The sequence below is a fragment of the Amblyomma americanum genome, chromosome 3 (genome assembly GCF_052857255.1).
Source record: "Amblyomma americanum isolate KBUSLIRL-KWMA chromosome 3, ASM5285725v1, whole genome shotgun sequence".
In the NCBI taxonomy this organism is placed as follows: Eukaryota; Metazoa; Arthropoda; class Arachnida; order Ixodida; family Ixodidae; genus Amblyomma; species Amblyomma americanum.
In genome coordinates, this window is record NC_135499.1 from 45,063,932 (window position 1) to 45,080,259 (window position 16,328).

Sequence of the window (16,328 nt, forward strand, 5' to 3'; positions counted from 1 at the left end):
CACGTCGGGCCTAAAGAAATCGTCTTGCACTTTACAGATACACACCCTGGCTATCTGGAATCCATCGTCCACAGCGTGGCAATCACTGGACAAAGACGCTGCCTTCAAGCACTGTCATCGGATTGGGACAACGAGCATGACGACAGACAGCACGTGACAGCCACACAGGTTATAAAGCCAACGATATTCTCCTGGGAGCGGCATTCTGGCAGCAGCGGCAGCGGTAGTTGCACGTCGGGCCTAAAGAAATCGTCTTGCACTTTACACATACGCACCCTGGCTATCTGTACTCCATCGTCCACAGCATGGCAGTCACTGGACAAAGACGCTGCCTTCAAGCACTGTCATCGGATTGGGACAACGAGCATGACAGACAGCTCGTGACCGCCACACGGGTTATAAAGCCAACGCTGTTCTCCTGGTAGCGGCATTCTGGCAGCAGCGGCAGCGGTAGTTGCACGTCGGGCCTAAAGAAATCGTCTTGAACTTTACAGATACGCACCCTGGCTATCTGGAATCCATCGTCCACAGCGTGGCAATCACTGGAGTAACACGCTGCCTTCAAGCACTGTCGTCGGATTGGGACAACGAGCATGACGACAGAGAGCACGTGACCGCCACACGGGTTATAAAGCCAACGCTGTTCTCCTGGGAGTGGCATTCTGGCAGCAGCGGCAGCGGTAGTTGCACGTCGGGCATAAAGAAATCGTCTTGCACTTTACACATACGCACCCTGGCTATCTGTATTCCATCGTCCACAGCAAGGCAATCACTGGACAAAGACGCTGCCTTCAAGCATTGTCATCGGTTTGGGACGACGAGCATGACGACACACAGCACGTGACCGCCACACGTGTTATAAAGCCAAAGCTGTTCTCCTGGGAGCGGCATTCTGGCAGCAGCGGCAGCGGTAGTTGCACGTCGAGCCTAAAGAAATCGTCTTGCACTTTACAGACACGCACCCTGGCTATCTGGAATCCATCGTCCACAGCGTGGCAATCACTGGACAAAGACGCTGCCTTCAAGCACTGTCATCGGATTGGGACAACGAGCATGACGACAGACAGCACGTGACCGCCACACGGGTTATAAAGCCAACGCTGTTCTCTTGGTAGCGGCATTCTGGCAGCAGCGGCAGCGGTAGTTGCACGTCGGGCCTAAAGAAATCGTCTTGCACTTTAGAGATACGCACCCTGGCTATCTGGAATCCATCGTCCACAGCGTGGCAATCACTGGACAAAGACGCTGCCTTCAAGCAGTGTCATTGGATTGGGACAACGAGCATGACGACAGACAGCACGTGACCGCCACACGGGTTATAAAGCCAACGCTGTTCTCCTGGGAGCGGCATTCTGGCAGAAGCGGCAGCGGTAGTTGCACGTCGGGCCTAAAGAAATCGTCTTGCACTTTACAGATACGCACCCTGGCTATCTGGAATCGATCGTCCACAGCGTGGCAATCACTGGACAAAGACGCTGCCTTCAAGCACTGTCACCGGATTGGGACAACGAGCATGACGACAGACAGCACGTGACAGCCACACGGGTTATAAAGCCAACGCTGTTCTCCTGGGAGCGGCATTCTGGAAGCAGCGGCAGCGGTAGTTGCACGTCAAGCCCAAAGAAATCGTCTTGCATTTTACACATACGAACCCTGTCTATCTGTACTCCATCGTCCACAGCATGGCAATCAATGGACAAAGACGCTGCCTTCAAGCACTGTCATCGTATTGGGCCAACGAGCATGACGACAGACACCACGTGACCGCCACACGGGTTATAAAGCGAACACTGTTCTCCTGGGAGCGGCATTCTGGCAGCAGCGGCAGCGGTATTTGCACGTCGGGCCTAAAGAAATCGTCTTGCACTTTACAGATACGCACCCTGGCTATCTGGAATCCATCGTCCACAGCGTGGCAATCACTGGACAAAGACGCTGCCTTCAAGCTTTGTCATCGGTTTGGGACGACGAGCATGACGACAGACAGCACGTGACCGCCACACGGGTTATAAAGCCAAAGCTGTTCTCCTGGGAGCGGCATTCTGGCAGCAGCGGCAGCGGTAGTTGCACGTCGGGCCTAAAGAAATCGTCTTGCACTTTACAGACACGCACCCTGGCTATCTGGAATCCATCGTCCACAGCGTGGCAATCACTGGACAAAGACGCTGCCTTCAAGCATTGTCATCGGATTGGGACAACGAGCATGACGACAGACAGCACGTGACCGCAACACGAGCTATAAAGCCAACGCTGTTCTCCTGGGTGCGGCATTCTGCCAGCAGCAGCAGCGGTAGTTGCACGTCGGGCCTAAAGAAATCGTCTTGCACTTTACAGATACGCACCCTGGCTATCTGGAATACATCGTCCACAGCGTTTCAATCACTGGACTAACACGCTGCCTTCAAGCACTGTCATCGGATTGGGACAACGAGCATGACGATAGAGAGAACGTCACCGCCACACGGGTTATAAAGCCAACGCCGTTCTCCTGGGAGCGGCATTCTGGCAGCAGCGGCAGCGGTAGTTGCACGTCGGGCATAAAGAAATCGTCTTGCACTTTACACATACGAACCCTGGCTATCTGTATTCCATCGTCCACAGCGTGGCAATCACTGGACAAAGACGCTGCCTTCAAGCCCTGTCATCGAATTGTGACAAAGAGCATGACGACAGACAGCACGTGACCGCCACACGGGTTATAAAGCCAACGCTGTTAACGTGGGAGCGGCATTCTGGCAGAAGCGGCAGTGGTAGTTGCACGTCGGGCCTAAAGAAATGGTCTTGCACTTTACAGATACGCACCCTGGCTATCTGGAATACATCGTCCACAGCGTTTCAATCACTGGACTTACACGCTGCCTTCAAGCACTGTCATCGGATTGGGACAACGAGCATGACGACAGACAGCACGTGACAGCCACATGGGTTAAAAAGCCAACGCTGTTCTCCTGGGAGCGGCATTCTGGCAGCAGCGGCAGCGGTAGTTGCACGTCGGGCCTAAAGAAATCATCTTGCACTTTGCACATACGCACCCTGGCTATCTGTACTCCATCGTCCACAGCATGGCAGTCACTGGACAAAGACGCTGCCTTGAAGCACTGTCATCGGATTGGGACAACGAGCATGACGACAGACAGCACGTGACCGCCACACGGGTTATAAAGCCAACGCTGTTCTCCTGGTAGCGGCATTCTGGCAGCAGCGGCAGCGGTAGTTGCACGTCTGGCCTAAAGAAATCGTCTTGCACTTGACAGATACGCACCCTGGCTATCTGGAATCCATCGTCCACAGCGTGGCAATCACTGGAGTAACACGCTGCCTTCAAGCACTGTCGTCGGATTGGGACAACGAGCATGACGACAGAGAGCACGTGACCGCCACACGGGTTATAAAGCCAACGCTGTTCTCCTGGGAGCGGCATTCTGGCAGCAGCGGCAGCGGTAGTTGCACGTCGGGCATAAAGAAATCGTCTTGCACTTTACACATACGCACCCTGGCTATCTGTATTCCATCGTCCACAGCAAGGCAATCACTGGACAAAGACGCTGCCTTCAAGCATTGCCATCGGTTTGGGACGACGAGCATGACGACACACAGCACGTGACCGCCACACGTGTTATAAAGCCAAAGCTGTTCTCCTGGGAGCGGCATTCTGGCAGCAGCGGCAGCGGTAGTTGCACGTCGGGCCTAAAGAAATCGTCTTGCACTTTACAGACACGCACCCTGGCTATCTGGAATCCATCGTCCACAGCGTGGCAATCACTGGACAAAGACGCTGCCTTCAAGCACTGTCATCGGATTGGGACAACGAGCATGACGACAGACAGCACGTGACAGCCACACGGGTTATAAAGCCAACGCTATTCTCCTGGGAGCGGCATTCTGGCAGCAGCGGCAGCGGTAGTTGCACGTCGGGCCTAAAGAAATCGTCTTGCACTTTACACATACGCACCCTGGCTATCTGTACTCCATCGTCCACAGCATGGCAGTCACAGGACAAAGACGCTGCCTTCAAGCACTGTCATCGGATTGGGACAACGAGCATGACAGACAGCACGTGACCGCCACGAGGGTTATAAAGCCAACGCTGTTCTGGTAGCGGCATTCTGGCAGCAGCGGCAGCGGTAGTTGCACGTCGGGCCTAAAGAAATCGTCTTGAACTTTACAGATACGCACCCTGGCTATCTGGAATCCATCGTCCACAGCGTGGCAATCACTGGACAAAGACGCTGCCTTCAAGCACTGTCATCGGATTGGGACAACGAACATGACGACAGACAGCACGTGACCGCCACACGGGCTATAAAGCCAACGCTGTTCTCCTGGGAGAGGCATTCTGGCAGCAGCGGCAGCGGTAGTAGCACGTCGGGCCTAAAGAAATCGTCTTGCACTTTACAGATGCGCACCCTGGCTATCTCGAATCCATCGTCCAATGCGTGGAAATCACTGGAGAAACACGCTGCCTTCAAGCACTGTCATCGGATTGGGACAACGAGCATGACGACAGAGAGCACATGACCGCCACCCGGGTTATAAAGTGAACGGTGTTCTTCTGGCAGCAGCGGCAGCGGCAGTTGCACGTCGGGCCTAAAGAAATCGTCTTGCACTTTAAAGATACGCACCCTGGCTATCAGGAATCCATCGTCCACAGCGTGGCAATCACTGGACAAAGACGCTGCCTTCAAGCACTGTCATCGGATTGGGACAACGAGCTTGACGACAGACAGCACGTGACCGCCACCCGGGTTATAAAGCCAACGCTGTTCTTCTGGCAGAAGCGGCAGCGGTAGTTGCACGTCGGGCCTAAAGAAATCGTCTTGCACTTTACAGATACGCACCCTGGCTATCTGGAATCCGTCGTCCACAGCGTGGCAATCACTGGACAAACACGCTGCCTTCAAGCACTGTCATCGGATTGGGACAACGAGCTTGACGACAGACAGCACGTGACCGCCACACGGGTTATAAAGCCAACGCTGTTCTCCAGGGAGCGGCATTCTGGCAGCAGCGGCAGCGGTAGTTGCACGTCGGGCCTAAAGAAATCGTCTTGCACTTCACACATACGCACCCTGGATATCTGTATTCCGTCGTCCACAGCGTCGCAATCACTGGACAAAGACGCTGCCTTCAAGCACTGTCATCGGATTGCGACAACGAGCATAACGACAGACAGCACGTGACCGCCACACGGGTTATAAAGCCAACGCTGTTCTCCTGGGAGCGGCATTCTGGCAGAAGCGGCAGCGGTAGTTGCACGTCGGGCCTAAAGAAATCGTCTTGCACTTTACAGATACGCACCCTGGCTATCTGGAATCCATCGTCCACAGCGTGGCAATCACTGGACAAAGACGCTGCCTTCAAGCACTGTCATCGGATTGGGACAACGAGCATGACGACAGACAGCACGTGACAGCCACACGGGTTATAAAGCCAACGCTGTTCTCCTTGGAGCGGCATTCTGGCAGCAGCGGCAGCGGTAGTTGCACGTCGAGCCTAAAGAAATCGTCTTGCACTTTACAGACACGCACCCTGGCTATCTGGAATCCATCATCCACAGCGTGGCAATCACTGGACAAAGACGCTGCCTTCAAGCACTGTCATCGGATTGGGACAACGAGCATGACGACAGACAGCACTTGACAGCCACACGGGTTATAAAGCCAACGCTGTTCTCCTGGGAGCGGCATTCTGGCAGCAGCGGCAGCGGTAGTTGCACGTCGAGCCCAAAGAAATCGTCTTGCACTTTACAGATACGCACCCTGGCTATCTGGAATCCATCGTCCACAGCGTGGCAATCACTGGACAAAGACGCTGCCTTCAAGCATTGTCATCGGTTTGGGACGACGAGCATGACGACAGACAGCACGTGACCGCCACACGGGTTATAAAGCCAAAGCTGTTCTCCTGGGAGCGGCATTCTGGCAGCAGCGGCAGCGGCAGTTGCACGTCGGGCTTAAAGAAATCGTCTTGCACTTTACAGACACGCACCCTGGCTATCTGGAATCCATCGTCCACAGCGTGGCAATCACTGGACAAAGACGCTGCCTTCAAGCACTGTCATCGGATTGGGACAACGAGCATGACGACAGACAGCACGTGACCGCCACACGAGCTATAAAGCCAACGCTGTTCTCCTGGGAGCGGCATTCTGCCAGCAGCGGCAGCGGTAGTTGCACGTCGGGCCTAAAGAAATCGTCTTGCACTTTACAGATACGCACCCTGGCTATCTGGAATCCATCGTCCACAGTGTTTCAATCACTGGACTAACACGCTGCCTTCAAGCACTGTCATCGGATTGGGACAACGAGCATGTCGATAGAGAGAACGTGACCGCCACACGGGTTATAAAGCCAACGCCGTTCTCCTGGGAGCGGCATTCTGGCAGCAGCGGCAGCGGGAGTTGCACGTCGGGCATTAAGAAATCGTTTTGCACTTTACACATACGAACCCTGGCTATCTGTATTCCATCGTCCACAGCGTGGCAATCACTGGACAAAGACGCTGCCTTCAAGCACTGTCATCGAATTGGGACAAAGAGCATGACGACAGACAGCACGTGACCGCCACACGGGTTATAAAGCCAACGCTGTTAACGTTGGAGCGGCATTCTGGCAGAAGCGGCAGCGGTAGTTGCACGTCGGGCCTAAAGAAATCGTCTTGCACTTTACAGATACACACCCTGGCTATCTGGAATCCATCGTCCACAGCGTGGCAATCACTGGACAAAGACGCTGCCTTCAAGCACTGTCATCGGATTGGGACAACGAGCATGACGACAGACAGCACGTGACAGCCACACAGGTTATAAAGCCAACGCTATTCTCCTGGGAGCGGCATTCTGGCAGCAGCGGCAGCGGTAGCTGCACGTCGGGCCTAAAGAAATCGTCTTGCACTTTACACATACGCACCCTGGCTATCTGTACACCATCGTCCACAGCATGGCAGTCACTGGACAAAGGCGCTGCCTTCAAGCACTGTCATCGGATTGGGACAACGAGCATGACAGACAGCTCGTGACCGCCACACGGGTTATAAAGCCAACGCTGTTCTCCTGGTAGCGGCATTCTGGCAGCAGCGGCAGCGGTAGTTGCACGTCGGGCCTAAAGAAATCGTCTTGAACTTTACAGATACGCACCCTGGCTATCTGGAATCCATCGTCCACAGCGTGGCAATCACTGGACAGACGCTGCCTTCAAGCACTGTCATCGGATTGGGACAACGAACATGACGACAGACAGCACGTGACCGCCACACGGGCTATAAAGCCAACGCTGTTCTCCTGGGAGAGGCATTCTGGCAGCAGCGGCAGCGGTAGTAGCACGTCGGGCCTAAAGAAATCGTCTTGCACTTTACAGATACGCACCTTGGCTATCTCGAATCCATCGTCCACAGCGTGGCAATCACTGGAGAAACACGCTGCCTTCAAGCACTGTCATCGGATTGGGACAACGAGCATGACGACAGAGAGCACGTGACAGCCACACGGGTTATAAAGCCAACGCTGTTCTCCTGGGAGCGGCATTCTGGAAGCAGCGGCAGCGGTAGTTGCACGTCAAGCCCAAAGAAATCGTCTTGCATTTTACACATACGAACCCTGTCTATCTGTACTCCATCGTCCACAGCATGGCAATCAATGGACAAAGACGCTGCCTTCAAGCACTGTCATCGTATTGGGCCAACGAGCATGACGACAGACACCACGTGACCGCCACACGGGTTATAAAGCGAACACTGTTCTCCTGGGAGCGGCATTCTGGCAGCAGCGGCAGCGGTATTTGCACGTCGGGCCTAAAGAAATCGTCTTGCACTTTACAGATACGCACCCTGGCTATCTGGAATCCATCGTCCACAGCGTGGCAATCACTGGACAAAGACGCTGCCTTCAAGCTTTGTCATCGGTTTGGGACGACGAGCATGACGACAGACAGCACGTGACCGCCACACGGGTTATAAAGCCAAAGCTGTTCTCCTGGGAGCGGCATTCTGGCAGCAGCGGCAGCGGTAGTTGCACGTCGGGCCTAAAGAAATCGTCTTGCACTTTACAGACACGCACCCTGGCTATCTGGAATCCATCGTCCACAGCGTGGCAATCACTGGACAAAGACGCTGCCTTCAAGCATTGTCATCGGATTGGGACAACGAGCACGACGACAGACAGCACGTGACCGCAACACGAGCTATAAAGCCAACGCTGTTCTCCTGGGTGCGGCATTCTGCCAGCAGCAGCAGCGGTAGTTGCACGTCGGGCCTAAAGAAATCGTCTTGCACTTTACAGATACGCACCCTGGCTATCTGGAATACATCGTCCACAGCGTTTCAATCACTGGACTAACACGCTGCCTTCAAGCACTGTCATCGGATTGGGACAACGAGCATGACGATAGAGAGAACGTCACCGCCACACGGGTTATAAAGCCAACGCCGTTCTCCTGGGAGCGGCATTCTGGCAGCAGCGGCAGCGGTAGTTGCACGTCGGGCATAAAGAAATCGTCTTGCACTTTACACATACGAACCCTGGCTATCTGTATTCCATCGTCCACAGCGTGGCAATCACTGGACAAAGACGCTGCCTTCAAGCCCTGTCATCGAATTGTGACAAAGAGCATGACGACAGACAGCACGTGACCGCCACACGGGTTATAAAGCCAACGCTGTTAACGTGGGAGCGGCATTCTGGCAGAAGCGGCAGTGGTAGTTGCACGTCGGGCCTAAAGAAATGGTCTTGCACTTTACAGATACGCACCCTGGCTATCTGGAATACATCGTCCACAGCGTTTCAATCACTGGACTTACACGCTGCCTTCAAGCACTGTCATCGGATTGGGACAACGAGCATGACGACAGACAGCACGTGACAGCCACATGGGTTAAAAAGCCAACGCTGTTCTCCTGGGAGCGGCATTCTGGCAGCAGCGGCAGCGGTAGTTGCACGTCGGGCCTAAAGAAATCATCTTGCACTTTGCACATACGCACCCTGGCTATCTGTACTCCATCGTCCACAGCATGGCAGTCACTGGACAAAGACGCTGCCTTGAAGCACTGTCATCGGATTGGGACAACGAGCATGACGACAGACAGCACGTGACCGCCACACGGGTTATAAAGCCAACGCTGTTCTCCTGGTAGCGGCATTCTGGCAGCAGCGGCAGCGGTAGTTGCACGTCTGGCCTAAAGAAATCGTCTTGCACTTGACAGATACGCACCCTGGCTATCTGGAATCCATCGTCCACAGCGTGGCAATCACTGGAGTAACACGCTGCCTTCAAGCACTGTCGTCGGATTGGGACAACGAGCATGACGACAGAGAGCACGTGACCGCCACACGGGTTATAAAGCCAACGCTGTTCTCCTGGGAGCGGCATTCTGGCAGCAGCGGCAGCGGTAGTTGCACGTCGGGCATAAAGAAATCGTCTTGCACTTTACACATACGCACCCTGGCTATCTGTATTCCATCGTCCACAGCAAGGCAATCACTGGACAAAGACGCTGCCTTCAAGCATTGCCATCGGTTTGGGACGACGAGCATGACGACACACAGCACGTGACCGCCACACGTGTTATAAAGCCAAAGCTGTTCTCCTGGGAGCGGCATTCTGGCAGCAGCGGCAGCGGTAGTTGCACGTCGGGCCTAAAGAAATCGTCTTGCACTTTACAGACACGCACCCTGGCTATCTGGAATCCATCGTCCACAGCGTGGCAATCACTGGACAAAGACGCTGCCTTCAAGCACTGTCATCGGATTGGGACAACGAGCATGACGACAGACAGCACGTGACAGCCACACGGGTTATAAAGCCAACGCTATTCTCCTGGGAGCGGCATTCTGGCAGCAGCGGCAGCGGTAGTTGCACGTCGGGCCTAAAGAAATCGTCTTGCACTTTACACATACGCACCCTGGCTATCTGTACTCCATCGTCCACAGCATGGCAGTCACAGGACAAAGACGCTGCCTTCAAGCACTGTCATCGGATTGGGACAACGAGCATGACAGACAGCACGTGACCGCCACGAGGGTTATAAAGCCAACGCTGTTCTGGTAGCGGCATTCTGGCAGCAGCGGCAGCGGTAGTTGCACGTCGGGCCTAAAGAAATCGTCTTGAACTTTACAGATACGCACCCTGGCTATCTGGAATCCATCGTCCACAGCGTGGCAATCACTGGACAAAGACGCTGCCTTCAAGCACTGTCATCGGATTGGGACAACGAACATGACGACAGACAGCACGTGACCGCCACACGGGCTATAAAGCCAACGCTGTTCTCCTGGGAGAGGCATTCTGGCAGCAGCGGCAGCGGTAGTAGCACGTCGGGCCTAAAGAAATCGTCTTGCACTTTACAGATGCGCACCCTGGCTATCTCGAATCCATCGTCCAATGCGTGGAAATCACTGGAGAAACACGCTGCCTTCAAGCACTGTCATCGGATTGGGACAACGAGGCATGACGACAGAGAGCACATGACCGCCACCCGGGTTATAAAGTGAACGGTGTTCTTCTGGCAGCAGCGGCAGCGGCAGTTGCACGTCGGGCCTAAAGAAATCGTCTTGCACTTTAAAGATACGCACCCTGGCTATCAGGAATCCATCGTCCACAGCGTGGCAATCACTGGACAAGACGCTGCCTTCAAGCACTGTCATCGGATTGGGACAACGAGCTTGACGACAGACAGCACGTGACCGCCACCCGGGTTATAAAGCCAACGCTGTTCTTCTGGCAGAAGCGGCAGCGGTAGTTGCACGTCGGGCCTAAAGAAATCGTCTTGCACTTTACAGATACGCACCCTGGCTATCTGGAATCCGTCGTCCACAGCGTGGCAATCACTGGACAAACACGCTGCCTTCAAGCACTGTCATCGGATTGGGACAACGAGCTTGACGACAGACAGCACGTGACCGCCACACGGGTTATAAAGCCAACGCTGTTCTCCAGGGAGCGGCATTCTGGCAGCAGCGGCAGCGGTAGTTGCACGTCGGGCCTAAAGAAATCGTCTTGCACTTCACACATACGCACCCTGGATATCTGTATTCCGTCGTCCACAGCGTCGCAATCACTGGACAAAGACGCTGCCTTCAAGCACTGTCATCGGATTGCGACAACGAGCATAACGACAGACAGCACGTGACCGCCACACGGGTTATAAAGCCAACGCTGTTCTCCTGGGAGCGGCATTCTGGCAGAAGCGGCAGCGGTAGTTGCACGTCGGGCCTAAAGAAATCGTCTTGCACTTTACAGATACGCACCCTGGCTATCTGGAATCCATCGTCCACAGCGTGGCAATCACTGGACAAAGACGCTGCCTTCAAGCACTGTCATCGGATTGGGACAACGAGCATGACGACAGACAGCACGTGACAGCCACACGGGTTATAAAGCCAACGCTGTTCTCCTTGGAGCGGCATTCTGGCAGCAGCGGCAGCGGTAGTTGCACGTCGAGCCTAAAGAAATCGTCTTGCACTTTACAGACACGCACCCTGGCTATCTGGAATCCATCATCCACAGCGTGGCAATCACTGGACAAAGACGCTGCCTTCAAGCACTGTCATCGGATTGGGACAACGAGCATGACGACAGACAGCACTTGACAGCCACACGGGTTATAAAGCCAACGCTGTTCTCCTGGGAGCGGCATTCTGGCAGCAGCGGCAGCGGTAGTTGCACGTCGAGCCCAAAGAAATCGTCTTGCACTTTACAGATACGCACCCTGGCTATCTGGAATCCATCGTCCACAGCGTGGCAATCACTGGACAAAGACGCTGCCTTCAAGCATTGTCATCGGTTTGGGACGACGAGCATGACGACAGACAGCACGTGACCGCCACACGGGTTATAAAGCCAAAGCTGTTCTCCTGGGAGCGGCATTCTGGCAGCAGCGGCAGCGGCAGTTGCACGTCGGGCTTAAAGAAATCGTCTTGCACTTTACAGACACGCACCCTGGCTATCTGGAATCCATCGTCCACAGCGTGGCAATCACTGGACAAAGACGCTGCCTTCAAGCACTGTCATCGGATTGGGACAACGAGCATGACGACAGACAGCACGTGACCGCCACACGAGCTATAAAGCCAACGCTGTTCTCCTGGGAGCGGCATTCTGCCAGCAGCGGCAGCGGTAGTTGCACGTCGGGCCTAAAGAAATCGTCTTGCACTTTACAGATACGCACCCTGGCTATCTGGAATCCATCGTCCACAGTGTTTCAATCACTGGACTAACACGCTGCCTTCAAGCACTGTCATCGGATTGGGACAACGAGCATGTCGATAGAGAGAACGTGACCGCCACACGGGTTATAAAGCCAACGCCGTTCTCCTGGGAGCGGCATTCTGGCAGCAGCGGCAGCGGGAGTTGCACGTCGGGCATTAAGAAATCGTTTTGCACTTTACACATACGAACCCTGGCTATCTGTATTCCATCGTCCACAGCGTGGCAATCACTGGACAAAGACGCTGCCTTCAAGCACTGTCATCGAATTGGGACAAAGAGCATGACGACAGACAGCACGTGACCGCCACACGGGTTATAAAGCCAACGCTGTTAACGTTGGAGCGGCATTCTGGCAGAAGCGGCAGCGGTAGTTGCACGTCGGGCCTAAAGAAATCGTCTTGCACTTTACAGATACACACCCTGGCTATCTGGAATCCATCGTCCACAGCGTGGCAATCACTGGACAAAGACGCTGCCTTCAAGCACTGTCATCGGATTGGGACAACGAGCATGACGACAGACAGCACGTGACAGCCACACAGGTTATAAAGCCAACGCTATTCTCCTGGGAGCGGCATTCTGGCAGCAGCGGCAGCGGTAGCTGCACGTCGGGCCTAAAGAAATCGTCTTGCACTTTACACATACGCACCCTGGCTATCTGTACACCATCGTCCACAGCATGGCAGTCACTGGACAAAGGCGCTGCCTTCAAGCACTGTCATCGGATTGGGACAACGAGCATGACAGACAGCTCGTGACCGCCACACGGGTTATAAAGCCAACGCTGTTCTCCTGGTAGCGGCATTCTGGCAGCAGCGGCAGCGGTAGTTGCACGTCGGGCCTAAAGAAATCGTCTTGAACTTTACAGATACGCACCCTGGCTATCTGGAATCCATCGTCCACAGCGTGGCAATCACTGGACAGACGCTGCCTTCAAGCACTGTCATCGGATTGGGACAACGAACATGACGACAGACAGCACGTGACCGCCACACGGGCTATAAAGCCAACGCTGTTCTCCTGGGAGAGGCATTCTGGCAGCAGCGGCAGCGGTAGTAGCACGTCGGGCCTAAAGAAATCGTCTTGCACTTTACAGATACGCACCTTGGCTATCTCGAATCCATCGTCCACAGCGTGGCAATCACTGGAGAAACACGCTGCCTTCAAGCACTGTCATCGGATTGGGACAACGAGCATGACGACAGAGAGCACATGACCGCCAAACGGGTTATAAAGCCAACGCTGTTCTCCAGGGAGCGGCATTCTGGCAGCAGCGGCAGCGGTAGTTGCACGTCGGGCCTAAAGAAATCGTCTTGCACTTCACACATACGCACCCTGGATATCTGTATTCCGTCGTCCACAGCGTCGCAATCACTGGACAAAGACGCTGCCTTCAAGCACTGTCATCGGATTGCGACAACGAGCATAACGACAGACAGCACGTGACCGCCACACGGGTTATAAAGCCAACGCTGTTCTCCTGGGAGCGGCATTCTGGCAGAAGCGGCAGCGGTAGTTGCACGTCGGGCCTAAAGAAATCGTCTTGCACTTTACAGATACGCACCCTGGCTATCTGGAATCCATCGTCCACAGCGTGGCAATCACTGGACAAAGACGCTGCCTTCAAGCACTGTCATCGGATTGGGACAACGAGCATGACGACAGACAGCACGTGACCGCCACACGGGTTATAAAGCTAACGCTGTTAACGTTGGAGCGGCATTCTGGCAGATGCGGCAGCGGTAGTTGCACGTCGGGCCTAAAGAAATCGTCTTGCACTTTACAGATACACACCCTGGCTATCTGGAATCCATCGTCCACAGCGTGGCAATCACTGGACAAAGACGCTGCCTTCAAGCACTGTCATCGGATTGGGACAACGAGCATGACGACAGACAGCACGTGACAGCCACACGGGTTATAAAGCCAACGCTATTCTCCTGGGAGCGGCATTCTGGCAGCAGCGGCAGCGGTAGTTGCACGTCGGGCCTAAAGAAATCGTCTTGCACTTTACTCATACGCACCCTGGCTATCTGTACTCCATCGTCCACAGCATGGCAGTCACTGGACAAAGACGCTGCCTTCAAGCACTGTCATCGGATTGGGACAACGAGCATGACAGACAGCACGTGACCGCCACACGGGTTATAAAGCCAACGCTGTTCTCCTGGTAGCGGCATTCTGGCAGCAGCGGCAGCGGTAGTTGCACGTCGGGCCTAAAGAAATCGTCTTGAACTTTACAGATACGCACCCTGGCTATCTGGAATCCATCGTCCACAGCGTGGCAATCACTGGACAGACGCTGCCTTCAAGCACTGTCATCGGATTGGGACAACGAACATGACGACAGACAGCACGTGACCGCCACACGGGCTATAAAGCCAACGCTGTTCTCCTGGGAGAGGCATTCTGGCAGCAGCGGCAGCGGTAGTAGCACGTCGGGCCTAAAGAAATCGTCTTGCACTTTACAGATACGCACCCTGGCTATCTCGAATCCATCGTCCACAGCGTGGCAATCACTGGAGAAACACGCTGCCTTCAAGCACTGTCATCGGATTGGGACAACGAGCATGACGACAGAGAGCACATGACCGCCACCCGGGTTATAAAGCCAACGCTGTTCTTCTGGCAGCAGCGGCAGCGGCAGTTGCACGTCGGGCCTAAAGAAACGTCTTGCACTTTAAGATACGCACCCTGGCTATCTGGAATCCATCGTCCACAGCGTGGCAATCACTGGACAAAGACGCTGCCTTCAAGCACTGTCATCGGATTGGGACAACGAGCATGACGACAGTCAGGACGTGACCGCAACACGGGCTATAAAGCCACAGCTGTTCTCCTGGGAGCGGCATTCTGGCAGCAGCGGCAGCGGTAGTTGCACGTCGGGCCTAAAGAAATCGTCTTGCACTTTACACATACGCACTCTGGCTATCTGTATTCCATCATCCACAGCGTGGAAATCACTGGACAAAGACGCTGCCTTCAAGCACTGTCATCGGATTGGGACAACGAGCATGACGACAGACAGCACGTGACCGCCACACGGGTTATAAAGCCAAAGCTGTTCTCCTGGGAGCGGCATTCTGGCAGCAGCGGCAGCGGCAGTTGCACGTCGGGCCTAAAGAAATCGTCTTGCACTTTACAGACACGCACCCTGGCTATCTGGAATCCATCGTCCACAGCGTGGCAATCACTGGACAAAGACGCTGCCTTCAAGCACTGTCATCGGATTGGGACAACGAGCATGACGACAGACAGCACGTGACCGCAACACGAGCTATAAAGCCAACGGTGTTCTCCTGGGAGCGGCATTCTGCCAGCAGCGGCAGCGGTAGTTGCACGTCGGGCCTAAAGAAATCGTCTTGCACTTTACAGATACGCACCCTGGCAATCTGGAATCCATCGTCCACATTGTTTCAATCACTGGACTAACACGCTGCCTTCAAGCACTGTCATCGGATTGGGACAACGAGCATGACGACAGACAGCACGTGACAGCCACACGGGTTATAAAGCCAACGCTATTCTCCTGGTAGCGGCATTCTGGCAGCAGCGGCAGCGGTAGTTGCACGTCGGGCCTAAAGAAATCGTCTTGCACTTTACTCATACGCACCCTGGCTATCTGTACTCCATCGTCCACAGCATGGCAGTCACTGGACAAAGACGCTGCCTTCAAGCACTGTCATCGGATTGGGACAACGAGCATGACAGACAGCACGTGACCGCCACACGGGTTATAAAGCCAACGCTGTTCTCCTGGTAGCGGCATTCTGGCAGCAGCGGCAGCGGTTGTTGCACGTCGGGCCTAAAGAAATCGTCTTGAACTTTACAGATACGCACCCTGGCTATCTGGAATCCATCGTCCACAGCATGGCAATCACTGGACAGACGCTGCCTTCAAGCACTGTCATCGGATTGGGACAACGAACATGACGACAGACAGCACGTGACAGCCACACGGGTTATAAAGCCAACGCTATTCTCCTGGGAGCGGCATTCTGGCAGCAGCGGCAGCGGTAGTTGCACGTCGGGCCTAAAGAAATCGTCTTGCACTTTACTCATACGCACCCTGGCTATCTGTACTCCATCGTCCACAGCATGGCAGTCACTGGACAAAGACGCTGCCTT